The sequence below is a fragment of the Lutra lutra genome, chromosome 6 (assembly GCF_902655055.1).
Source record: "Lutra lutra chromosome 6, mLutLut1.2, whole genome shotgun sequence".
In the NCBI taxonomy this organism is placed as follows: domain Eukaryota; kingdom Metazoa; phylum Chordata; class Mammalia; order Carnivora; family Mustelidae; genus Lutra; species Lutra lutra.
In genome coordinates this window covers 80,562,891-80,590,003 of record NC_062283.1, presented here as the reverse complement: position 1 = coordinate 80,590,003, position 27,113 = coordinate 80,562,891, and the positions used below count along the sequence as shown (strand labels likewise).

At 39.5% G+C, this 27,113-nt stretch overlaps 2 long non-coding RNA genes across 3 annotated transcripts in view; one reads left to right on the top strand and one right to left on the bottom strand.

The window, feature by feature from the left end:
- Positions 1–10,723, bottom strand: part of LOC125103207 (uncharacterized) — a 37,520-nt gene extending 26,797 nt beyond the window's left edge. The window contains exon 1 of the long non-coding RNA XR_007128320.1: positions 10,624–10,723. This is a non-coding gene — a long non-coding RNA (uncharacterized LOC125103207). The remainder of the gene's footprint in view (positions 1–10,623) is intronic.
- LOC125103206 (uncharacterized) overlaps positions 1–26,544 on the top strand; it is an 86,846-nt gene extending 60,302 nt beyond the window's left edge. For both annotated transcript variants that reach the window (XR_007128319.1, XR_007128318.1), the window contains one exon: positions 26,462–26,544. This is a non-coding gene — a long non-coding RNA (uncharacterized LOC125103206). The remainder of the gene's footprint in view (positions 1–26,461) is intronic.
- Positions 26,545–27,113: the final 569 nt, after the last annotated feature.

Genomic DNA, 27,113 nt, shown 5'->3' with positions numbered 1-27,113 from the left:
GCCTTCGCCCCGGCTCTACATGGAGCAGAATAGCATGGCCCCTGAAATGTTGTTCTTTGGTCTCAGCTGGCTAGAACTGGGCTCCATCAGTTGTTTCTCCCTTTGCTCTATTTGCTGCATCTCCTACTTGAACTACTTTTCATTTGATCAATAAAAACTTTTTTATTGTCTAATAATAAAATAATAATAATAATAATAATAATAAACTCCCATAAAACCTCATGTAGCTATCACTCCATTAGATGAAAGATTTTTAAAGATTTTATTTATTTATTTTTAAGAGAGAGACAGACAGACAGTGAGATAGCAAGAGTAAGCATGAGTAGGGGACCCGGCAGAAGCAGCAGCAGCCTCCCTGCTGAGCAGGGAGCTGGATTTGGGACTCAATCCCAGGACTCCAGGATCATGACCTGAGTCGAAGGCAGAAGCTTAACTGACTGAGCCACCCAGGCTCCTTAGATGAAAGATTTTTAAAAAGAAAAGAAAGGACTTGCTTACTTCCTCTGCCCATTGTAGATTTCTGCCCACTCATAAGAATGAACTACTTTCATTATTATATACCAGTAGTCAGTTTCTAGTTGACAAAACTAGTAGATTCTTTTCATTCTACTACCAGATATCTTTAGAAATATGACACTGTTTGACCATCCCTCCTCTAATTAACCCTATCCGCCACTTTGAGTGTGATAACAGTGCTCTTTTCTGGTGTTCTTACTAACTGACTAACTTCTTAACTATTACTTACTATTACTAACTTCTTACTAACTGGTTAGGCATTTTTACTAACTGCTTAGTTTCTTGGATGACTCTTTGGCCTCCACCTACTTCCATAACTGGCTCCTTTTCCTTCTTCATCCATGTGGCAATCTCATTTACATCTCCTCAACTATAAGTTTCATCAAGGGTCTTGCTCACATGCCTCCAGAAAGGAGGGAGATGGCCAAATGAATGGGAATATATGCACATGCATACCCTGAGTGAAGAGTTGGATTCATGACCAAAAAGGGCAGCTATTCCTCAGTTCTCTTTGATATTTGCCATATGAAAATGCCAAGCACTATGCCCAGATCATCTGACCTATTAAGAAAAGCCACCCAATCTTTTTTTAAATGTAATATAATATTAAATAGCAGCCCATTTATTTATTTAATGTAAGATAATAATGTAGGGGTACAGGGCACTCTGTCCCAAGAGAGGCCAGTTTGACAAAGATTTTGTTTGTTTGTTTGTTTGTTTGTTTGTTTGTTTGTTTGTTTTAGAGAGGGAGTAGGGAGGAGCACAGAAAGAAGGAGAGGGAGAATTTTAAGCAGCTCCATGCCTAGCCCAGAGCCCTTCTTGGGGCTCAGTCTCACTACCCTGAGATCATGACCTGAGCCGAAACCAAGAGTCAGATGCCAAACCAACTGAGCCACAGAGGCATCCCATACATATGACTATTAAATTTGATTTTTCCTATTAATCTGTCTCATGTCAATTTGATTCTAAGTCCAGCTAGAAGGACCACAGGGCAGAAGGTCTTCTTCCCCAAGAATATTAAATGGGTAGCCCATTCATTTGTTAAAGCCTACTTAGGAGGGGGGAAAAACGCATTTCTCAAGATTGCTAATTTGCCATCTCTGGCATAAACAAATGACTCCTGAATTAATATCAACTGTCCTGACCTCTATCCTTAGGTCCAGTATCAGGTCTCTAGCTATAAACTAGGTATTTCCATTTTGTTATCACATAGAAACCTCAAATTCAAGATCCTCAACACTGAAGTGTGTGGAAAGTAGCAAGTATAATTTCTATTATCTTCCCAAAACATGCTTTAGGATGCGCTTCAAAGCTCTTATATCCATTACCTTCATTTGCATGTCAATGATAAGGTCAAGCTAAGAGTCAAAACTCTGAATGACTTATAGACAATTAGGCCATTTTAGTGCGTTGAACAATCTATATATAACAACAGTAATAATAGATATAATGCAAACAATAGTAGGCAGTATCTACTATTTCTATTAATGCATTATCCACTTTGTTAAGAGTTTCACACAAATTAACTTAAAGAACCCTCACAACTGTAGGAGAAAAGTACTCTCATTATCTCCATTTCATAAGTGACAAAACATAGATTCAAATAAGTTCCCAAAGTCATCTTAGTATCCAATCTCAGTATCCAAATCCAGACACAACTGATCCAAAAGCCTTGTAAGTACTATGCTCTACTGACATTCCAACCTATAAAAAATTGTGGTGGTTGAAACTGAGGTTCAAAATTTTTAGAACAATTTCAGTGAGACATCTATCATAAACAGTAAACTCTTTTTCCAGAAGGGTGATGTGAAATCATACCCTTTGGGTCAAGGGAGATTGGTTATTCTCCATCTGTGGGAACATCAGCAACTATGGTGTGTCCAGCATCATTCCCTCCTTTTTTGGGTCTTGGAACATCTCCTTTCCTCCTGAGAACAGCCTGTCTCCCATTCTGGAGTTTGCAGCTGGGGGGATAATCAAAGAGCCACACCTATCCTTTCATACCACAGAGTTGGGAATGTGTATTCATCTGCTAGGGCTGCCATGACAAAGGGCCAAAGACCTAGTAGCTTAAATAATAGAAATGTAGGGGCACCTGAGTGGCTCAGTGGGTTGGGGCCTCTGCCTTCGGCTCGGGTTGTGGTCTCAGGGTCCTGGGATCGAGCCCCACATCGGGCTCTCTGCTCAGCGGGGAGCCTGCTTCCTCCTCTCTCTCTGCCTGCCTCTCTGCCTACTTGTAATCTCTGTCAAATAGGTAAATAGAATCTTAAAAAAAAATAATAATAATAATAGAAATGTATTTTCTCATTGTTCTGAAAGCTGGACGTCTAAGATCCATGTATTACTAAGGTTGGTTTCTTTTGAGGTCTCCTTTCTAGGGTTGCAGATGGCCTTCTCCCTGTGTCTTCACATAGTCTTCCCCTCTGTACATGTCTGGGTCTACATTTCCTCTTTTGGTAAGAATGTCAGTCATATTGGATTAGAGCCCACCCTAATGACTTTATTTTAACTCAATTACCTCCCAAAAGAAACTATTTCAAGAAGTACAGGTATATCCTGGACAGATAAAGTTAGAACCTCATTATATGAATTTTATTGTAACCAATGCTCGCCAATTAGTATATCCCGTGCCTCTAAAGAGAGAGGCTGGTCCTATGGATATACTTTTCAAACAGGTTTAAGATTTGTCTTTTTGAGGATTGGTAAGAATGTAGAAAAAGGAAGGTCTACTCTGAGATTCCTAGTTCCAAAGATGATACAGGTTTGGAAGCTTCTCCATAAGCTGCCAAGTTTTTCTTTGTAGCCATGTAGAGAAAACCTACAGGGATCAACATAAGGAAAACAGGCATAAGAGATGGAAAGAAGAGAAAATTCAGATGGTGTCAATGGACCACAAATATCCAGCCATGCCTAAACCTAGGGAGCCCCCATAATTTTTACTTGAGGCCATACGCTTTTGTTTTATTAAACTATGTTGAATTTGAATTCTGTCACTTTCAATTGAAAGAGGCCTAAAAAACAGACCTTGGAAAAAATGGTACCTTTGGCAGAGTATGTAACATAGAATGACTAATGTTATATTGGCGTAAACATAAATCGGTCATAGGTTACCAAACATTGTCAATTGTCAATGCCCCTACTGAAACAATTCTAAGATACAGTGTTGTTTATACGGTGTTGCAGATCAGGTGATCGCTATGCTCCAGAATATTTCCCTAGATGGAATTTCTTGGGGAAGGTGGGAGAGTGGCAAATCTTGATCTTAACTTGGGAACGCCTTAAATTCCTCAACCAACTTTTTTACTGGACTACACCAACATACTCAGTTTAACATATAGAACAAAGGAGCATGAACAAAGAATTCATAGAGAAAAAGTTTTCAATGTCTCTTGTAATAAGAGTGTAAAACAAAGCAATTTGTCATTTTTCAGCTATGAAATTTGTGGAAATTTTTAACAATTCTAGTTCTGATTATGAAGTATTTTCTAGCTTTCTTCCAAATAAGGAAGTCCATGGTAGATTGGCCTTACGTAGGCAAATTTAGATTGGCTTCACCCATTAGTTATGGCTAACGGGGTTGTGAGCATAAGTGATTATTTTTCACTTCTAGGCCAAAACATTTAATTGCTGATGCAAAACTCTCCAGAGTCTCCTGGGTGGGATTCCAGGAAGGATGACAGAGCAGAGTGCCCATTCGGCCCAAAAAAGGTATGTAATTTGAGCAAGATAATAAACCTAAGTTATAAATCATTGAAGATTTGGGTTTGCTTATTACTTGGATGACATAGTTTATCCTGACTGAAATGAAAAGTAAAAAGTGATAATAGCCTATTTTGACAAGGTGTGTTAAAATTGCATACTTTAGTGTTATGGGCAGGTACAATTGGGTGAACTTTTTGGTATAAACTCTGGCAGAATGTCCTAAGAGATTATTAAATTATTCATTTTTCACTTGGAACCCTATCCTAATATAAAAAGGAAAAAGGGAAGAAGTGTTAGCCCTTATAACAAATTTCATTTACCAGGAAGTTCAAAGCAAATTTGTTTTAATAAATTTCCAGTGTATTGTAAGATAGAAGTACCACTCAGAGTTCAACCATGTGTTAGGGTTCTCCAGAGAAACAGAACCAATAGGATATATATAGATATTTATTTAGGAATATATTATAGGAATTGGCTCATGTGATGTTGGAGACTAAAAGGTCCCACAATTTGCTGTGTGCAAGTGGCAGACCCAGGAAAGCTGGTGGTATTATTCCATCCAAGTTCAAAGGCCTGGCGGTCTTGAGGCTGATGGTATAAGACCAGATCTGGGTCCAAAGGCCTAAGAACCAGGAGTACTGATATCTGAGCACAGGAGCAAATGGATGTCTCAGCTCAAGCCCAGAGAGTGCATTCACTCTTCCCCCTCCCCCTTTCTATTTTATTTAGGGACTCAACAAACTGAATGACCTCACCTGCCCTTTATTCAAGTCTACTTATCTAAATGCTAATCTCTTCCAGAGACCTGAGACACGCCCAGACCTGACACACCCACACCTGACACAGGCCCAGAAGGAATGTTTTACCAGCCCTCTGGCATCTCTTGGCCCAGTCAGGTTGACACCTAAACTTAACCACCCAGGAATTTGATTCTGAATTCAGGCTTTACCTCTCATTGGTTGTTGTCATTTACCTTTATTATGCTTCCATTTCCTCATCTTAAAAATGGGACTTCTGGTCGACCTGGGTGGCTCAGTGAGTGACTGTCTGACTTCAGCCTAGATCATGATCCCAGGGTCTTGGGATCCAGCCCCAAATCGGGCTCTCCCTCTCTCTCTGCCTACCACTCCCCCTGCTTGTGCTCTCTCTCTCTCAAAAAAATAATTAAAATCTTAAAAAAATAAATGGCGCTTTCCATCAAAAAAAAAAATGAAATCTTGCCATTTGCAATGATGGGGATGGAACTAGAGGGTATTATGCTAAGCAAAATAAGTCAATCAGAGAAAGACAATTATCATATGATCTCACTGATATGAGGAATTTGAGAAACATGACAGAGGATCACAGGGGAAGGGAGGGGAAAATGAAACAAGATGAAGAGGGAGACAAACCATAAGAGACTCTTAATCTCAGGAAACAAACTGAGGGTTGCTGGAGAGAAAGGCCATGGCAAGGATGGGGTGATGAGGTGACGGACATTGGGGAGGGGATGTGCTATGGTGAGTGCTATGAATTGTGTAAAACTGATGAATCACAGACCTGTGCCCCTGAAACAAATAATACATTATATGTTAATAAAAAAAATTTAAAATAGAAAAATAAAATAAAATAAATGGGACTTCCAATATTATCAAAATTAATTGGATAGAATAAACACTGAGCAAATGTTGGCTATTACTACAATCATTATGTAAGGTCCTATATTCTGTTCCCCGCCTTGTCCAAGTCTATATTCTGCCTCCTAATTTATATGTTCATACTACTGATGTTTTATTTATGTACAATAGTATATTATTTTATTTATGTATAATAGTATATATATTGAAAACTTATTTTAGTTCTATTCAGTCATTTATGGAGTATGTTACTGAGGGTATGGTCAAATAAGATCTCTCCTCTGTGTGTATAAGTCTGGGACTAAATAATATAAGAAAATAATCACTTTTATATCAGCAAAGGTGATTAGAGACTATGTGCAGAGTGAACTTAAGACTGTATCACTGAAATGTACAAATTTAACCCCTTCCTCCACTGATCGCAGGGAGGACAAGAAAGCTGCTGACCTATCACACTGGGGCAGGGTCCTTATGAAATGGCAAAGAGCTGACAACAATATACCTCTTCTCCTGGCATAACAACTCAAGTAAAAGATGGGAAGAAGCTGCCTTGATTAGATTTGACTACTTTGCCCAGAGTCACAAATCTAAGTTTATCCTTTCCTAAGAGTAGGTAAACATGAAAGATGGATAGAGACTGGAAGAATTACCCTGGCACAGGACAGATCTCCTTTAACATTTAACAGCTTTTATTAACTTATTTCATTATTCTTAAACAGAGCAGCCAGAAATGGCAACTCCCTTGCCAAAGAACCAAAATCTATATGAAAAATCTTACTCCTCTCTTCTTAAGGACCCTCCCTAATAGCCCATAGCTCATTTGGACATTCTCCTATGAACACTAAGGGATAGCTGACTTTATATCCAAGAACGGTCTACAACAGGTCAGATTCACTGAATAAATTAGCTCCAAATCACAACATACCCTACTCATTTCTTACGTTATCTCCTATTTCAAGTTCTTTCCAGCCCAATTGGACATAAATCTTCAGAAGTTCTGCAGTAAAACTAAATGACAACAAAAAGCTGCTCTAGTACTAATGCCAACAAAGGAATATAACAATTTAGATCTACCTCTTTTATGAAGTACCCTGGAAGAAACTAAAGTAAAAAAAATTAAATTTCCTTACAAGTGGGAGTCCAAAGAGTGAAAGTAGGAAATCCAATTACCTTCCCTTTGTAAGTTAATTTTTAAAAGAAATTAAAGTCCATACTTAACTTCTCTACAATTACTGCCCTGTCTTGGCAGAAACCTCTTACTCAGACACTGGGATGGGTGGTAAGTTCTCTAGCAGCTGTAGCCTGGGATCTTATTACTGAGGTACACATGGTCTATCACTCACATTGATAAATCCAGAGCTAACAGATGACTGCACAAGATAATCAAGGCATGTACCCTTTACAGTTTCACCTGTTTCTTACATTGGTCTCGTTTCTCCTCTATTTTATGTAGGGCTCTTATCATTTAGAGGCTTTCAGTGACTAATTTCTTCTCCATTTTCATGATCTCTCAATTTCTCTCTCCAGGCCTTGCCATTTGATTTTCCCACATCCTTTTTAGAACTCTGGGGTAACCACAGGAAGCCATTACGTTCTTTATGTTCAGAACCATGCACAGTTCACCTTCATCATCCTAGAATGGATAATCCCCCCAAAATAATAACAAATCCTACCCTGAATGTAATCCTTTGCCTGGCTTACCTTTAATATAGTTCCATTTGTCTGTCTTCCCTCACAGTCCCAATTTTCTCATTTTTTGAGCATATTCCCTCAGGACACAGGATTCTTCATGCACACTATTCACCAGTAATAGTTTTGCCAACTCTAAACTCATTCAGCAGTTCTTTGAGTTTATGCTGCTCATCCCCTCTCAAATCTATTCAGATTATCTGAAATCACTTGGAATCGCTGCCCCATCTTCACGGGGTGGTTCACCACTTTGTCCTCCTATATGTATCATTGAAGTGATTGATAGGTAAGTAAATGGATTCCAAGACCATTCCTGCCTGGCAGCTGGGAATTGAGACAACTGACATTAGTCATGCAGGCCAGTCCCAAATCTGCTTAAACTTCAGTTGTTCCCATTTCCTTCATCAGAGGTCTAATCCAAATCAAGCCAAGATCCTCATCACATTTCAAAGGAAGTGAGAAGTTTTAAAGGTTACCAATTTGAGCCTTGGGGCATTTAATTAGATTAACAGATGATATGCAACATGATGGAAAATACATCAGATAAAAATGGGGTTGGCAATTAGGGGAGTTTTGTGTTGTGTTTTTTATTTGATTCAGTTAGGGGCACTCCTTATTTGCAAGACCCAAAGCCTTTAGACTTCAAACATAATAAAAAGAAACTGGGATTTACTAGAGTAGTTTAAATTAAATTCTTTTTTCACAGGCAAATGTAGTAAATTGTCTCAACTTATTGAAATCTGGTGGTAGGTTTATTATATTAGCATCTACATGTTTTTGAATATTTGAAATATTTCATGATAAAAACAAGAAGTTTTTTGTTTTCGTTTTTTTTTTTTTTAATTCCAAACTTGGGCTCAGTGAAGCACCAAGATATTGGGTTTTAAAATGCTAAGGGTCCTCTTTTCCCTCTCCAATTCAGAAACAGTTGAGAATACACAGAGAAATCAGATGAAGATTATGACATCATCTTTAGCATTTGTGAAATAGCTTGGAGAATGCAGCTTTAGATCTTGAGCCAAGTGCCTTGCTAAACCTGGTCTCTGAAATCAACTCATCCACCCCGCCCCCCACACCACAGAGGACTGATCTAAGCACACCCTCTCTGCAGGCATGCAGGCACATCTGAAAATACGGGCACAAGCAACTAAAGTGAGTAGAAAGAGACATGAGAGTTTCCTTATGTACTTAAAATAGTCTATTTCTTGATCTGCAGTGATTTCATGAGACTTTAAATATGTAAACTGCTGTCAAGGTGTACACTTAAGATTTCTGTATTTTCCACATGTAATTGTCTACTAAGGCTGCCATAACAAAATATCAGAGATGGGGTGGCTTAAACACTGGATTATTTTCTTGCAGTTCTAGAGGCTGAAAGTCCAAACTCAAGGTACTGACAATGCTCTCCTGAGGCCCATCTCTTTGGCTTGCAGAGAGCTGACTTCTCTGCATGTCCTCACATGGCTTTTTCTTTGATCTCTTGATCTTCTTATAAGGACACTAGTCCTATTGGAGTAAGGCCCTTCCTTGGTGACCTAAGTTAACCTTAATTACCTTTTTAAAGACCCCCATCTCCAAATACAGTCACATTGGGAGTTAAGTCTTTAACATATTAATTTGGCAGAAGGGTCACACATTTCAATCCATTGCACCATATATTGTATATTTCAATAGCAAAGTTTAAATTAAAAATAAATAAAAGAAGCAAATGTTCATAAAATGAAAACATTTTAATAAAAACAGAGACCAAATTCACTGTATGAGTTTAAGATGTCCTATCCTTTCTGAGAAAAATATTGAGAGGGAAAAGAATACAAGAGAACTGGAAACCTGTGGAAGAAAAGGTACCAGAAGGACGGAGGTGAGTTGGGAGGGATGTGGAAGCAAAGATTAGCTTTTACTGCTTTACAGGTAGAAGTTAGTTTGGGAGAGATTGGGCTCCCTTGTCCTAGAACCAGCTGGTTACCCAGGTGCCGTCCATCAGCTGTCCACTTTGTGATGAGAGTGAGGGAAAACAAAAGGGGAATGGGGCTGGCCCTAAAGGAGGCAGTTGGGGGACGGCAGCAGGAAGGAGGCAAGAAAGAGACCAATCAGGGATGGGGGAGGGGAGGAGAGAAGGAGGAGAGAGAGAGAGTAGACAGGGAGAGGGGTGAATAAATAGAACTCCACAAGAGATTAAGATATGGCTTAATGTTTGATTAAATGAACTCTGGAAGCTGAGCACCTTGGTTTTTGTCCCAGCTTAGTTACTTAAGTGCTATGTGACCATGGGGAAATCATGAAATTGTTCCGTGCCTCAGTTTCTTAACCTGTCAGATGAAGTCAAGAATACTACCTACCCCGTATGATAATCAGTAGAATCAAATGAGATAACATACGTATAGCTTGGCATATGTTTATGCAAGTACTGTAGAGACGTCTACCTGGGATCCAAGGTATATGTGAGAGATGAGTACCTACCCGCCTCTGAAGACATAGAGAACACGCCCAGCTTGAGAAATAGTCTGATCCGGCTTACATTCCCATGCTTGCTTCTCCTGCTGGCCCTAGAGTTGTATAATCATAGCCAAACACGGAAAGCCCAGACAGACTGCTCTGTTTAGCTGAGCTGCGCTGGCTGGGAAGGGCATGGTAGTTATCATGTGATTTTATTTAAGCCTGAGATCTCCCAGTATAGACCTTATTTCCCATCTAGGAAATAATGATATCCTGCCTTCTCATGATAAGGCTAAGTGAGAAGTCTGCAGTCCACAAATGTGATTTTTCTACGTGGGTTATCTTGCTTGCTTTTTTTTTTTTCATCGAAACAGCCAAAGAAAATCCAGCAAAGACCATTTTATTCCTTTCTACTGTGCTACAGACTGATAGATCACATGAACCCCTGAAGGGGATCCTTTCTGAAATGTGAGAGTGCAGGTGTTTTGCTTATTTTCCAGGTGGGTGCTTTTTTCCTTGCCAGTGCCTATCTCCAGAGACCAGAAGCCCGTGCGGTAACTGGGAGCTGAAACACCACAGGTTTACCGCGTGTGTTTATTAAAAGGTGTTAACAGCTAATTGTAGAGCATCACCCACTTAAAGCTATCTCAAATGGTATTATTACCTTGCATCTGAGGAATGTTTCCTTGGCATAGATTTTTAATAGCTTCCGTGAAGAATATGGTCCTGCAGGAGATGCCAAATTTGTGGCTTCTTCCAGTGCAGTTCAGATGGTCGACAGGATGTGGTTCGACAGTTACGGGGCTTGCAGTGAGTCAGCTATGGAGACAAATGTTTCCATGGTGACCTTCCCCATTCATTCAGTGTGAGGTCTCCGTACACCCATGAGGATTAATGACATGGCATTAACACTGATAATCATAATGAAGAGAGCTGTCTGAGAGTGGGGCAACCCAACCCTGACATTTGTGAGGAAATAGGATGGAGGAATTTAGCCAATGTGTAGAGGAAGAAAATATTGAACTACAGGGAAAGGAAATCCATTTCTTTTCTCTTTTATAGAATAGTTTTCCTGCCAGCAGAGACCCTGCTACTGGCAGACTTCTATAGTCTCCCCTCTGGGAATTCTCTTAGTATTACAATAAAATGGTGGTGGAAATAAATAACCCAAGAAGTGATTCACTAAAGGTCAATGGGACCAAGATGAGAGAATACGGAAGGGACACGCGCTTAAACTCTACTCAATTATCGTGTTTTATTTGTTTAGTTGTTTGTTTAAATACTTTTGAATGTTTCTTAAGAAATCCTTTTAGGAAAAGCCTTTTTACTAAGGGACTTATCTTTTTCTATAGCTTCATGGCACCCCTTTTGTTCCTTTCAGGGAAAAAAACATTCTTTTCATATTGTGCTGGTATAGCAATGTGTTATTTCGGTGTACAGAGATGGAGGGCATTATACAAACTGATAAAGTGAAACATTAGGAGCCTACACTCTACCTCAGAGGCCAGCCTGGGTAAAATTATAGACAGATTATGCTTTCCCAGAGCAGGATGTAGATATGCACAGACTCTCAGAGGACTGGGCTTTGTGATTTAGTTAGACGTTTGCATGGTTATCTCCATTATTAAATTTCAAGATTCCACAGAGCAGAAACTTCATCTTGTTCATGTTTGGCATTGCCAGCTTCACTCCCAAAACACACACAGACAAATATACAGAGGTGGGCATGCACACACAGATGCACACACGCACACACACTAATCTAGCATCCTTCTTTACATACCGCATGACCACATTTCTATTAAATAAATGGATTTGATCAGCCATGTAAAACCTCAGATGAAGCAATTAGGCATGTTGTATATGAAGTTCTAGAAATCCATAAAGTCAAATCATAATGGTTTTTAAAACTATGTAGCACTGTTTTGCTTCCTTAAATGTTTAGACAAGTGGATTTGACACAAATCCAATAATGCCTGAAAGGCAGCAAATGGAAAACATGTGTGAAAAAAAAGCAGGGGGCTCTCAAGGCAGCCCGAATTACTCAGATTGATTATATGATGTCTGCAGCACACTGATGACTGGACCTACTGTGGCATTTATTAATCCATCAAATATTTATTGAGCACCTACTTTAATAGCTATTTGCTCTGTGCCAAGCAGTATCTGAAGTGCTTTTTGCATATTAACTTATTTAATCTTCCCTAAGAGGTAAACACTCTTATTAAAATACCTATTTTTTTCAGGCAAGTAAGCTGAAGTACAAATAATTTAAGTAACTTGCCTAAATTCACACAGACAGCAGGGGAGGAGTCATAAATTGAACCAAGCAGCCTGGCTCCAGATCAAACTCTTAACTGCTGCTCAAGACTGCCGACCCCTGGGCTAGAAACAGTAATAAAAATAATCGAGAGGGACATACATTTTCTGTGTTTTCATAAAGTTTAACATCTTGAAGGAGAGACCCGCTGAAAAAGAACAGTTACAATCTCCAGGGGCAAGTGCTGGAAGAGCCAAGGAAGAACTCTAGGGGGAGGGCGTATGGAGTGGGAGGCTCACCATAATGAGGAAAAAATAAAGACAGTTAAAGGGGTGAATGCCATTTCCCTACTGATCTTGTTCCTGATAGTCTTTGGTGATGAGGTATGAGCACTGTTATATTCAGGAGGGAAACTTTCCAAGTGGTTCCTAACTGTGTGAGATATACCTCTAGCAGACAGGTCAAGGAGAGGTGTCACAGAAGGAAAACATCTGATGGACAGGGACTGTCAGACCAGGTAAGAGCTGTGGGCAGAGACTGTTGGAAGGGACAGTATTTCCATGATGCCAGAAGTGTAGATACAGACATTGTAGAGAATAGCACGGTTAACAAAGGATATGGATACGTTTTTCTAAGGTTAGAGAGAACGCCATAGACATGAGAAACCAAGGAACCCAGGCATCAGCTACAGAAGATCCCTCCAAAAGTCAGTCTAAATCTTTGCAATGTATTGGACATTTTTACTCAACTCCATAAGAGTAATACATACGAGTGCTTTGTATGTACCAAGCTCTATGATAAGAGTTGGGGGAAAGTATTATTATCGTTATCCTGATCAAAGTTATAGTAGAGCTAGGATAGAAGCCTAGTTTATCCCAAAGCTACAACTTGTAGTAACTATGGTTTGTCTCCAAAATTCTTGCTGGTACTGGCAAATGAGGTAAAACTAATACCGTTCCAAAAGTAGGAACCTGTGACTTACTGGATCTGAATGGAAGGAGTGATTGTACACCCCCAGAAATAATTTGTCACTTAATGCCACTGATGCCCCTGTGTAAAGGGTAATAGCCAAATCTATGGGAAAACATTGAAAAAACAATTGTAAAATTTTTCTCACTTCAACGTTTTTATGAATTTCAAGTATTGGTTAGTTAGTTTCTTTCATTCAACCGTTAATTACAACAGGATATCCAGGAACAGAGCAACGTGGAGGTCAAGAGAAGTGCTAAAACTGGGGAGAAACACATTTTAAGGGAAACCCAACAAAGAAGATTCAAGAGAACAGGAATAAATACGGAAGACAGCCACAGCAAGTTAGGATGACCCAGCAAACAGCTTTTGGATGATCAGCAGAAATGGAAGTGGAAAAAGCAAAATGCGTTGACCAATAAGCAGGCCATCAGAATCTGTCAGGAGAGTCAAAGAAACAGACAGTGGGGAAGAGACAAGCCAGGGCTGGACCCTGGGCTGAGTAGATCTCCTGCCCCGGCTTCTTGAGCTCCCCTCCCCCTGCAGCTCCTACAAATGAGGAGAGCAGAAGGCAGTAACCAGGAGTGAATCTGTGGGTGGGGGCAGTTAAGTTAAGACCTGGCTGAGTTAGTTTAAATGGTTAGTAGAGGCACAAAAGTGGTGTTTTTCCTTGTTTCTTGTGAGTTACCTAAAGTGGCTGATGTCTTTTAGACTAAAACACTTCTATTTTTAAGAAATGATTGAAAAATCACTCTTAAAATCTTCTAGGATAAAAGGCTCATCTGGGAGCCACGAATGTTAAGGCTAACCAGGATTTTCCTCCTACAGCTTCGCAATTGCACTACAACTCGCTTTTGGCATCCCATCCTGACCATCACTACTTTCATGCTCTTCAAACAGACCAAAAGTTGGCATATTTGGGGATCCTGTGAAGTAGTTATTGCTCCTGATATCCATATTCAGCGGCCAATGGTACATGTCCTGAACTGGACCATTATATGTGATTACAGTTACTTTACAGCGTATCAGCTTGTTCCTCATAGCTAGGATTGCTAATATTGGGGAAAGGGATTCTAACATCCTTTATAAAATATGGCAATGCTTAGATAAATATACATTTAACATCTACGCATATTACCTAACTACACTATTCCTTTTTAAAATATAGACTCAACATAAGAGTGTTTCATTCAGACAAGGTCATTACCTCTTTAAATGTCTATACCTGAATGAGTTTCAAGAAGAGTCCTCAACACTAACCAGTTCACTAATATTGTAGACCAGAAAATAACTTCCTTATTTTAACAATGGAAAGCATCTTTACGACCTGTAGTACCCTGGGAGGTACTTTTGGGAATTATGAAACAAGAATTTCCTTCCCTGTTGGCAAACCTCTAGCTATAAGTTATTGCCCTTGGTCTTGGTGCTCCTGGCTGGCTTATTAAGGATTTGATGTATCGTCTTTTGTCCTTTTGGCTCCTGTTACTGTCTTTACTTCCCTGTCCTTTTTCTGGTATCTCCTTGGTTCTGGAGTCTCTTTTTGGTTGGCTTCCTCTTTTGTACAAAATGTTGTCTTGTCTTTTCAGCATTTCAAAAGGCCTCCCCAGTGACTTGAATTTGAAGAAAGCTGCAGGGTCATAGCTCAGTGGAAAGCTTAGAATGACAGCAAAATCCCTAAACAGGGACTACTCTTTCTGAATAGGGAAACCTAAAAATAAAAGCTGTCTGCAGCTGGGACTGTGTGCCAAGACAACTATCACTGAAATGCAGAGGAAATCGAAAACGTAAATAAAAAATAACCTTGCTAGAAAGGACTAAGGTGTTAAATTGGTGCCAAGGTAGAAACCAGGCAAAGGCCGACTTCACAGTAAGTGGTTTATCGTACACAGATAGTTTAATGTGATGGAAGTTTGATTCATCCAAGAAATATCATCCCCAAAAAGGAAATGCAAGGAAACAGCAAAGAGGCTCTAAGTCAGCCTAACTTCTCCAAAATTGAAGAGCTCCTCCGTTCTCTATGCACCACTCTGATTTTCTTCCTTCCGCAAAAGCAGTTCTGAGTGTTTATTGGTGGTCTTTTCCCCCAGCTGGCTTTCTCCGTACAGCAATTCTTTTGAACAGTCAGTCTCTCCCCTACTCTATTCTTCCGTGGACTCCAAGGTCCCATCAGCCCAGTTTGGGGCTCCTTTACTTCCACCCTCACTGGCTTTTCAATGCAGTCTGCCCTCCAGTTGTTCAACCCCTCCTTTTTTTTTTTTTTTAAGATTTTATTTATTTAGGGCGCCTGGGTGGCTCAGTGGGTTAAGCCGCTGCCTTCGGCTCAGGTCACGATCTCAGGGTCCTGGGATCGAGTCCCACATCGGGCTTTCTGCTCAGCAGGGAGCCTGCTTCCCTCTCTCTCTCTCTCTGCCTGCCTCTCCGTCTACTTGTGATCTCTCTCTGTCAAATAAGTAAATAAAATCTTTTTTTTTTAAGATTTTATTTATTTATTTGTCATAGAGAGAGAAGCGAGAGTGAGCACAGGCAGACAGAGTGGCAGGCAGAGGCAGAGGGAGAAGTAGGCTCGCTGCCAAGCAAGGAGCCCGATGTGGGACTCGATCCCAGGACGCTGGGATCATGACCTGAGCCGAAGGCAGCTGCTTAACCAACTGAGCCACCCAGGCATCCCGTAAATAAAATCTTTAAAAAAAAAAAAAAAGATTTTATTTATTTATTTATTTGACAGAGATCACAAGTAGGCAGAGCAGCAGACAGAGACAGAGGAGGAAGCAGGCTCCCTGCTGAGCAGAGAGCCCAATGGGGCTCGATCCCAGGATCCTGGGAAGGCAGAGGCTTAACCCACTCAGCCACCCAGGTGCCCCTCAACCCCTCCTTCTTAATGGCGTCTGTCAATCTTGCAGGTTCACTTCCTTTTCTCCCCACTTTGGACCACCTCCTGCCTTATCACTTGTTCATACCCACTGGGCAAATTCCAAATCTAAATTTAGTACCTACACCCAGGTTGCGATAACATTTGAGGAAAAATAAACAAGCATAGGTGTGGCTAATGCTCCTAACTGTGTACACTCATCTCTACCACTGGTCCATCCATAATACTTGGCGATCCTGTGTGCCCCTCTTTCAGGTCCCCCAACTATAAGCCACCAGCGTTGTTTCAGATCTTCACCAAGTTTTACACTCCTCTTACTTCTAGTGCTATTATTTTATTAGCATATGCTCTTATGTGAGGGAAAGTGCGACTCTCTGTAGCACACAAGACAACCGAATCAATTCTACCTACCTGGGACATCATCTTGTTACTGCCAGCATGGTTGGTTACCTACCTCCTCCTCTGGTTTTCCCTCAGAATATAGCACCATGCTTATTTGTCTTAACTTATTAAGAAAAAAAAAAAATTCTCAAATCTAAGTTCTTCTCTAGTTACTTTTCCTGTTTTCTCCTTTTTGGATTAAGGAAACCTGCCTTCACTTACCATCTTTGTTTACTTACTCAATTCTCATTCATTTTAAATATAATTCTTTAACACCATTCAAATAATACATGTACCTACTTAAAAAGACTTACATGATACACATGAAACTAATGTCACACTGTGTCAACTACAATTTAAAATTAATTAAAACTTTATAAAAGATTAAAAGATAAACATTAAAAATTTTTACAAGGTGTAAAAAATAACATAAAAATAAAAAATAAATAAAAGAGACTTAGACTGGGGAGGAGTCAAGATGGCAGAGAAGTAGCAGGCTGAGACTACTTCGGGTAGTGGGAGATCAGCTAAATAGCTTATCTAAAGATTGCAAACACCTACAAATCCAACGGGAGATTGAAGAGAAGAAGAACAGCAATTCTAGAAACAGAAAGTCAACCACTATCTGAAAGGTAGGACTGGCGGAGAAGTGAATCCAAAGCGACCGGAAGATAGACCGCGGGGGGAGGGGCCGGCTCCCGGCGAGCGGCGGAGCAACGGAGCACAAAATCGGGACTTTTAAAAGTCTGTTCCACTGAGGGACATCGCTCCAGAGGCTTAACTGGAAGCCCAGGCGGGGTCAGCGCGGCCTCAGGTCCCGCAGGGTCGCAGAAGGATCGGGGGTGTCTGAGTGTCACAGAGCTTACCGGTATTAGAACGGGGAAGCCGGCTACAGAGACAGAGCCGAGGAGTGACTCTCAGCTCGGGGTTGCCTTGAACCGGTCGCAGGCTCGGTCAGCTCAGAGCGCGACCGGAGGCCAGGATGACGAGAGTCATTGGCCACTGCTCTCTGAGGGCGCACTGAGGAGTGGGGCCCCGGGCTCTCGGCAACTCGGGGCCGGAGACCTGGAGGCCACCATCTTCATTCCCATCCTCCGGAACTCTACGGAAAGGACTCAGGGAACAAAAGCTCCCGAAAGCAAACCCGAGCGGATTACTCAGCTACTCAGCGCGGCCCTGGGTAAGGGCAGTGCAACTCTGCCTGGGGCAAAGACGCTTGAGAATCACTACAACAGGCCCCTCCCCCAGAAGATCAACGGGAAACCCAGCCAGGACCAAGTTCACCTACCGAGGAGTGCAGTTTCAATACCAAGGAGAGCGGCAGAATTCCAGAGGAGAAGAAAGCAAAGCACGGAACTCATGGCTTTCTCCCCATGATTTTTTAGCCTTGCAGTTAATTTAATTTTTTTTCTTTTTCAATTTTTTTTCTTTTCTTTTTCTCTTCTTCTGCTAAATTTTTTTAACTTTTACCGTTTTCTTTTTTAACGTTTTTTAAATAGTTTATCTAATATATATATATATTTTTTCCTCTTTTTATATTTTTTCTTTATCGGCGTTCTTTTTTTAAATAGTTTCTTTTTTTTTTTTTAACCCCTTTTTATCCCCTTTCAACCCCCTCACAATTTGGGATCTCTTCTGATTTAGCTAAAGTATATTTTCCTGGGGTTGTTGCCACCCTTTTAGTATTTTACTTGCTCCTTCATAAACTCTTATCTGGACAAAATGACAAGGCGGAAAAATTCACAACAAAAAAAAGAACAAGAGGCAGTACCAAAGGCTAGGGACCTAATCAATACAGACATTGGTAATATGTCAGATATAGAGTTCAGAATGACGATTCTCAAGGTTCTAGCCGGGCTTGAAAAAGGCATGGAAGATATTAAAGCAACCCTCTCGGGAGACATAAAAGCCCTTTCTGGAGAAATAAAAGAACTAAAATCTAACCAAGTTGAAATCAAAAAAGCTATTAATGAGGTGCAATCAAAAATGGAGGCTCTCACTGCTAGGATAAATGAGGCAGAAGAAAGAATTAGCGATATGGAAGACCAAATGGCAGAGAATAAAGAAGCTGAGCAAAAGAGGGACAAACAGCTACTGGACCACGAGGGGACAATTCGAGAGATAAGTGACACCATAAGACGAAACAACATTAGAATAATTGGGATTCCAGAAGAAGAAGAAAGAGAGAGGGGAGCAGAAGGTATATTGGAGAGAATTATTGGAGAGAATTTCCCCAATATGGCAAAGGGAACAAGCATCAAAATTCAAGAGGTTCAGAGAACCCCCCTCAAAATCAATAAGAATAGGTCCACACCCCGTCACCTAATAGTAAAATTTACAAGTCTTAGTGACAAAGAAAAGATCCTGAAAGCAGCCCGGGAAAAGAAGTCTGTAACATACAATGGTAAAAATATTAGATTGGCAGCAGACTTATCCACAGAGACCTGGCAGGCCAGAAAGAGCTGGCACGATATATTCAGAGTACTAAACGAGAAAAACATGCAGCCAAGAATACTATATCCAGCTAGGCTATCATTGAAAATAGAAGGAGAGATTAAAAGCTTCCAGGACAAACAAAAACTGAAAGAATTTGCAAATACCAAACCAGCTCTACAGGAAATATTGAAAGGGGTCCTCTAAGCAAAGAGAGACCCTAAAAGTAGTAGATCAGAAAGAAACAGAGAAAATATACAATAACAGTCACCTTACAGGCAATACAATGGCACTAAGTTCATATGTCTCAATACTTACCCTGAATGTTAATGGGCTAAATGCCCCAATCAAAAGTCACAGGGTATCAGAATGGATAAAAAAACAAAACTCATCTATATGTTGCCTACAAGAAACTCATCTTAAACCTGAAGACACCTCCAGGTTTAAAGTGAGGGGGTGGAAAAGAATTTACCATGCTAATGGACATCAGAAGAAAGCAGGAGTGGCAATCCTTATATCAGATCAATTAGATTTTAACCCAAAGACTATAATAAGAGATGAGGAAGGACACTCTATCATACTCAAAGGAACTGTCCAACAAGAAGATCTAACAATTTTAAACATCTATGCCCCTAACGTGGGAGCAGCCAACTATATAAACCAATTAATAACAAAATCAAAGAAACACATCGACAAGAATACAATAATAGTAGGGGATTTTAACACTCCCCTCACTGAAATGGAGAGATCAAGCAAGCAAAAGATCAACAAGGAAATCAAGGCCTTAAATGACACACTGGACCAGATGGACATCACAGATATATTCAGAACATTTCATCCCAAAGCAACAGAATACACATTCTTCTCTAGTGCACATGGAACATTCTCCAGAATAGATCACATTCTCGGTCCTAAATCAGGTCTCAACCGTTATCAAAAGATTGGAATCATTCCCTGCATATTTTCAGACCACAATGCTCTGAAGCTAGAACTCAATCACAAGAGGAAATTTGGAAAGAACCCAAATACATGGAGGCTAAACAGCATCCTTCTAAAGAATGAATGGGTCAACCAGGAAATTAAAGAAGAATTGAAAAAATTTATGGAAACAAATGATAATGAAAACACAATGGTTCAGAATCTGTGGGACACAACAAAGGCAGTCCTGAGAGGAAAATATATAGCGGTACAAGCCTTTCTCAAGAAACAAGAAAGGTCTCAGGTACACAACCTAACCCTACACCTAAAGGAGCTAGAGAAAGAACAAGAAAGAAACCCTAAACCCAGTAGGAGAAGAGAAATCATAAAGATCAGAGCAGAAATCAATGAAATAGAAACCAAAAAAAACAATAGAACAAATCAACGAAGCTAGGAGCTTGTTCTTTAAAAGAATTAATAAGATTGATAAACCCCTGGCCAGACTTATCAAAAAGAAAAGAGAAAGGACCCAAATAAATAAAATCATGAATCAAAGAGGAGAGATCACAACAAACACCAAAGAAATACAGACACTTATAAGAACATACTATGAGCAACTCTACGCCAACAAATTTGACAATCTGGAAGAAATGGATGCATCCCTAGAGACATATAAACTACCACAACTGAACCAGGAAGAAATGGAAAGCCTGAACAGACCCATAACCAGTAAGGAGATTGAAACAGTCATCAAAAATCTCCAAAAAACAAAAGCCCAGGGCCAGATGGCTTCCCGGGGGAATTCTACCAAACATTTAAAGAAGAACTAATTCCTATTCTCCTGAAACTGTTCCAAAAAATAGAAATAGAAGGAAAACTTCCAAACTCATTTTATGAGGCCAGTATCACCTTGATCCCAAAACCAGACAAGGATCCCATCAAAAAAGAGAACTACAGACCAATATCCTTGATGAACACAGATGCAAAAATTCTCGCCAAAATACTAGCCAATAGGTTTCAACAGTACATTAAAAGGATTATTCACCACGACCAAGTGGGATTTATTCCAGGGCTGCAAGGTTGGTTCAACATTTGCAAATCAATCAATGTGATACAACACATTAATAAAAGAAAGAACAAGAATCATATGATACTCTCCATAGATGCTGAAAAAGCATTTGACAAAGTACAGCATCCCTTCCTGATCAAAACTCTTCAAAGTGTAGGGATAGAGGGCACATACCTCAATATTATCAAAGCCATCTCTGAAAAACCCACCGCAAATATCATTCTCAATGGAGAAAAACTGAAAGCTTTTCCGCTAAGGTCAGGAACACGGCAGGGATGTCCGTTATCACCACTGCTATTCAACATAGTACTAGAAGTCCTAGCCTCAGCATCAGACAACAAAAGGAAATTAAAGGCATCCAAATCGGCAAAGAAGAAGTCAAACTATCACTCTTTGCAGATGATATGATACTCTATGTGGAAAACCCAAAAGACTCCACTCCAAAACTGCTAGAACTTGTACAGGAATTCAGTAAAGTGTCAGGATATAAAATCAATGCACAGAAATCAGTTGCATTTCTCTACACCAACAACAAGACAGAAGAAAGAGAAATTAAGGAGTCCATCCCATTTACAATTGCACCCAAAACTATAAGATACCTAGGAATAAACCTAACCAAAGAGACTAAGAATCTATACACAGAAAACTATAAAGTACTCATGAAAGAAATTGAGGAAGACACAAAGAAATGGAAAAATGTTCCATGCTCCTGGATTGGAAGAATAAATATAGTGAAAATGTCTATGGTACCTAAAGCAATCTACACATTTAATGCAATTCCTATCAAAGTACCATCCATTTTTTTCAAAGAAATGGAACAAATAATCCTAAAATTTATATGGAACCAGAAAAGACCTCGAATAGCCAAAGGAATATTGAAAAAGAAAGCCAAAGTTGGTGGCATCACAATTCCAGACTTCAAGCTCTATTACAAAGCTGTCATCATCAAGACAGGATGGTACTGGCACAAAAACAGACACATAGATCAATGGAACAGAATAGAGAGCCCAGAAATGGACCCTCAACTCTATGGTCAACTCATCTTCGACAAAGCAGGAAAGAATGTCCAATGGAACAAAGACAGCCTCTTCAATAAATGGTGTTGGGAAAATTGGATAGGCACATGCAGAAAAATGAAATTGGATCATTTCCTTACACCACACACGAAAATAGACTCAAAATGGATGAAGGATCTCAATGTGAGAAAAGAATCCATCAAAATCCTTGAGGAGAACACAGGCAGCAACCTCTTCGACCTCAGCCGCAGCAACATCTTCCTAGGAACATCTCCAAAGGCAAGGGAAGCAAGGGCAAAAATGAACTATTGGGATTTTATCAAGATCAAAAGCTTTTGCACAGCAAAGGAAACAGTTAACAAAACCAAAAGACAACTGACAGAATGGGAGAAGATATTTGCAAATGACATATCAGATAAAGGGCTAGTATCCAAAATCTATAAAGAACTTAGCAAACTCAACACCCAAAGAACAAAGAATCCAATCAAGAAATGGGCAGAGGACATGAACAGACATTTCTTCAAAGAAGACATCCAGATGGCCAACAGACACATGAAAAAGTGCTCCATATCACTCGGCATCAGGGAAATACAAATCAAAACCACAATGAGATATCACCTCACACCAGTCAGAATGGCTAAAATGAACAAGTCAGGAAATGACAGATGCTGGCGAGGATGCGGAGAAAGGGGAACCCTCCTACACTGTTGGTGGGAATGCAAGCTGGTGCAACCACTCTGGAAAACAGCATGGAGGTTCCTCAAAATGTTGAAAATAGAACTACCCTATGACCCTGCAATTGCACTGCTGGGTATTTACCCTAAAGATACAAACGTAGTGATCCGAAGGGGCACGTGCACCCGAATGTTTATAGCAGCAATGTCTACAATAGCCAAACTATGGAAAGAACCTAGATGTCCATCAACAGACGAATGGATAAAGAAGATGTGGTATATATACACAATGGAATACCATGCAGCCATCAAAAGAAATGAAATCTTGCCATTTGCGATGACGTGGATGGAACTAGAGGGTATCATGCTTAGCGAAATAAGTCAATCGGAGAAAGACAACTATCATATGATCTCCCTGATATGAGGGAGAGGAGATGCAACATGGGGGGTTGAGGGGGTAGGAGAAGAGTAAATGAAACAAGATGGGATTGGGAGGGAGACAAACCATAAGTGACTCTTAATCTCACAAAACAAACTGAGGGTTGATGGAGGGAGGGGGTTGGGAGAGGGGGGTGGGGTTATGGATATCGGGGAGGGTATGTGCTATGGTGAGTGCTGTGAAGTGTGTAAACCTGGCGATTCGCAGACCTGTACCCCTGGGGATAAAAATATATGTTTATAAAGCTGTAAAAAAAAAAAAGAAAGAAAGAAAAAAGGTAGGATGAGTACCCAAGTTTTGTAGCAACATGGACGGGACTGGAAGAGATTATGCTGAGTGAAATAAGTCAAGCAGAGAGAGTCAAGTATCATATGGTTTCACTTATTTGTGGAGCATAACAAATAGGATGGAGGACAAGGGGAGATGGAGAGGAGAAGGGAGTTGAGGGAAATTGGAAGGGGAGGTGAACCATGAGAGACTATGGACTCTGAAAAACGATCTGAGAATTTTGAAGGGGTGGGGGTGCGAGGTTGGGGGCACCAGGTGGTGGGTATTGTAGAGGGCACGGATTGCATGGAGCACTGGGTGTGGTGCAAAAATAATGAATACTGTCATGCTGAAAAAATAAAAAATTTAAAAAAAAAAAAGAGACTTAGACTAAAGAAGAGTGATTTCCAGATACACCTCTGGTCACCTCCCAATCTGGCTACTCTAGGGCCCCTCTTTTAATGCTTCAGGCCAACTGAACACTGCCATTCTCTTCAAGAACAGATTATTTTTTAATTTCCTGATTTTGATAGCATAGATTCTCTGTGTGATAAAGAGGATAAGCTTTCTGAATTCTTGTGTATCTGTAAACATTGCTCTTCTATCCTCATACTTGACTAATAGCCGTTTGGGTATTGAATTCTGTGATTCCCCTCAGATTTTAAAGGCACTACTCCGGTATCTCAAACATCTAGTATTACTCTGGATGTGGTTTTGGAATATAGGTGAGGTTCGGTGGGGTGAGATCCAGAGCTGAGGACCAAGAAGGAATTTTTGAGATGTCTTTCGTGCACAATGGTGGTTTATTAAAGCATGGGGACGGTACTCATGCGCAGAAAGAGCTACTTCCCCAGGGAATTGCTGATGACATACTTGGGAGTTGGGGAACAAAAGGAAAAGGGTGGTTTCAAAAGAACTTTCATATGCTAAAGAGGACCAACCTACAAGAAACCTCCAAGAATCCTTGCCATTGTCAGGTTAAGGTGGTTTTCCCCTCTAGCAAGGTATTAACATTAAGATAGTTGGGAGATCCCAGGAAGAATGTCGCGCAGGTCCCACCCAGAAGTGGGGGGTGAGGGGAGGTTGCAGGTTGTTAGCTTGTGCTTTGTCTTCAGCTACCCTTCTGTTCCCTCATCACTGTTGAGAAGTTCCATGTTATTCCTTCTAATTATTGTTCCTTTTTTTGTTGTTGTTAATTTTAAAGTTTAAAAATTTTTTTGAAGTTTTCAAATATATGGAAAAGTTGCATAACTAGCAAAATGAATTTTTTCCTGAACCACTGGAGAAAAAGTTATCATTTCTAAGCCCCACAATCCTGATTACTTTACTATATAGCTTCCTACAACATAAAAGAAAATGTTTCTTCAACATAGAAGAAAATGGAGCCATCGAAATCAGAAAAGTAACACAGTTGCAATATTATCACTTAACTCGTTCAGTTTGATTCTTTAGGACACCTCTTTGGACCCTATTCAAGTTTTGTCAGTTGTCCCACTAATATTTACATTTATAAAAGATATGCTTCAGAATCACCTCTTGGAGGTTTCTTTACCCTCTCTCAGTCTGGAACAATTCTTTAGTTTTTTCCTTGGCTTCTATAACCTTGAGAACTTTGAACAGGACAGGTTATTTTGTGTGATGCCCCTTGGTTTGAGTTTGTCCAATATTTCCCCATGACTCAATTCAAGATACACATTTTTGCAGGACTATCACAGAAGTGGTGTCACGTTCTCCTCAGTGTATCCTAATTGTTTTCAAATGCCTAGTACATCTTTGACCATTCTTTTACACCTTTAAAATTGAGTCATTATATTAAAATTCTATCTCACATAGACAGCATGTAGTTGGGTACTCAGTTTTTAATCTAATCTGACAGACTTTATCTTTTAACGGCAATATTTATTATCTGTTTATTTTTAAAAATTTTATTTATTTATTTGCAAGAGAGAGCAGAACGTGAGAGTGAGCACACAAGCTAGAGGGAAAGGCAGTGGGAGTATTGTACCTACATTATCATTCATTTAAAAAATGTTTTCTAATAATCCCCATGATTTTACCTTTGACCCATCTATTATTAAAAATTTGTTCATTTCCAAATATTTCAGACTCTTTTAGACATCTTGTTATTTCTAATTTACATTCATTGTGGTCAGAGAATACACTCAGGAATATTACAATATTTTGAAGTTATTCAAGCTCATTTTAGGACCTAGCACATCAACTATATTAGTGAACGTTCTATGGGGCACTTAAGAAGAATGTATATTTTGCGGTTGCTAGGTGTATTCTATAGGTGTCCATTAGTCCAAGGTAGCTGATATTGTTCTGATCTTCTATATACCTTCTGATCTTTTTTGTCTAGTTGTACTATCTTAATGAGTGAAACACAGTATGATAGTTAGATATGTCTATTTCTCTTATTGGTTCCGTCAGGTGCTTTCTCAAGAATTTTAAAGGTCTTTTATTATGCACGTATATATGACTGGTATATTTCCTTAATTAATTAACAGTTTATCATTACAAAATGTTCCTCTTTATATCTGATAATACACTTTGTCCCAGAGTCTACTTTGTCTAGCATTAATAGGGCCACTCCATACTTTCTACGCTGACTGATGACATGGTATGCTTTTTTCCACTGTTTTGTTTCAATCAATGTTTTTGGTTTTTTTTAAAGATTTTATTTATTTGACAGAGAGAGAGATCAAGAACAATCATGGGGAGCTGCAGAGTTAGGGGGAGAAACAGACTCCCTGCTGAGCAAGTAGACTGATGTGGGGCTGGATCCCAAGATCCTGAGATAGTGACCTGAGCCGAAGGCAGATGCTTAACCGATTGAGCCACCCAGGCGCCCCTCATTGTGCATTTTTTTTAATGGCAAGTTTTTTTGTTATGGGAAGATGAAATTGGGCCTTACATTTTTATCCAGGCTAAGAATCTGTATCTTTTAATAAGACTTTATCCTAACAAAATTAATAATCATGTTAGATATAAATTAATTCCTTCTTATTAAAAGATACAGATTCTCAGCCTAAAATAAAAAACAAATAAATAAGATCAAAGTATACATTTTTATTTGTTTTCTATTTGTCTCACTAGGTTTTTTTGTTCTTGTCTTCTTTCTTGTCTTCTTTTAAGCTAACTGAATTTGTTTTTCCCTTTGAATTCCTCTATTTTTTTAAAATATATATCTTTGCATTATTTTAGGTAGATATTTATGGGATTACAAGATACATCATTAACTGAACATGATCTACTTAGACTTAATTTTATAAGGTGCCAAATAAAAGTAAGTACTTTATCAAATAAGAGTTCCCTGTCCCCTTTGCCATTATTGTCATATATATTATGTCTACAAAAATAAATAGTTTCAATTATGTGGTTTATTTTCTTAAGTTTATAATTTTTGTTTTTGTCATATGACTTTTAAAGAAACTAATTGAATATAATTTTATGTTTACTCAGGTATTTATTTAGCATTGGTGAAAAAGGCAGAGTTAAGGACCTCACTTTCCCAGAATTCTATGGTCCACCCTTCTCGTCATCCCAGGAAGGAAAGCAACGTCTCTCCCTGTCCTCCATACCTCTGGTTTCCTTGGACCAGAGTGGAGACTTTGTTAACAAGAAGCAAAAGCTAGATTCTGAAATGTTTTATTTCCATATCTTCCATTATTTGCTGTGTTCTCTTCAAAAGAAAAAAATACGTTATGTCATAATTATTTTTCTTGCTTAACTTTGCTAATTCTTCCCATGACCTATATTTTGCTGTTTGAAATCTACACTCTTGGTCTTGGTAACATCCATGTAATTGGGCCCTGCCTCAGCCTTGTGTGTTATTTTTCTTTCTGCTTTAGCCTGA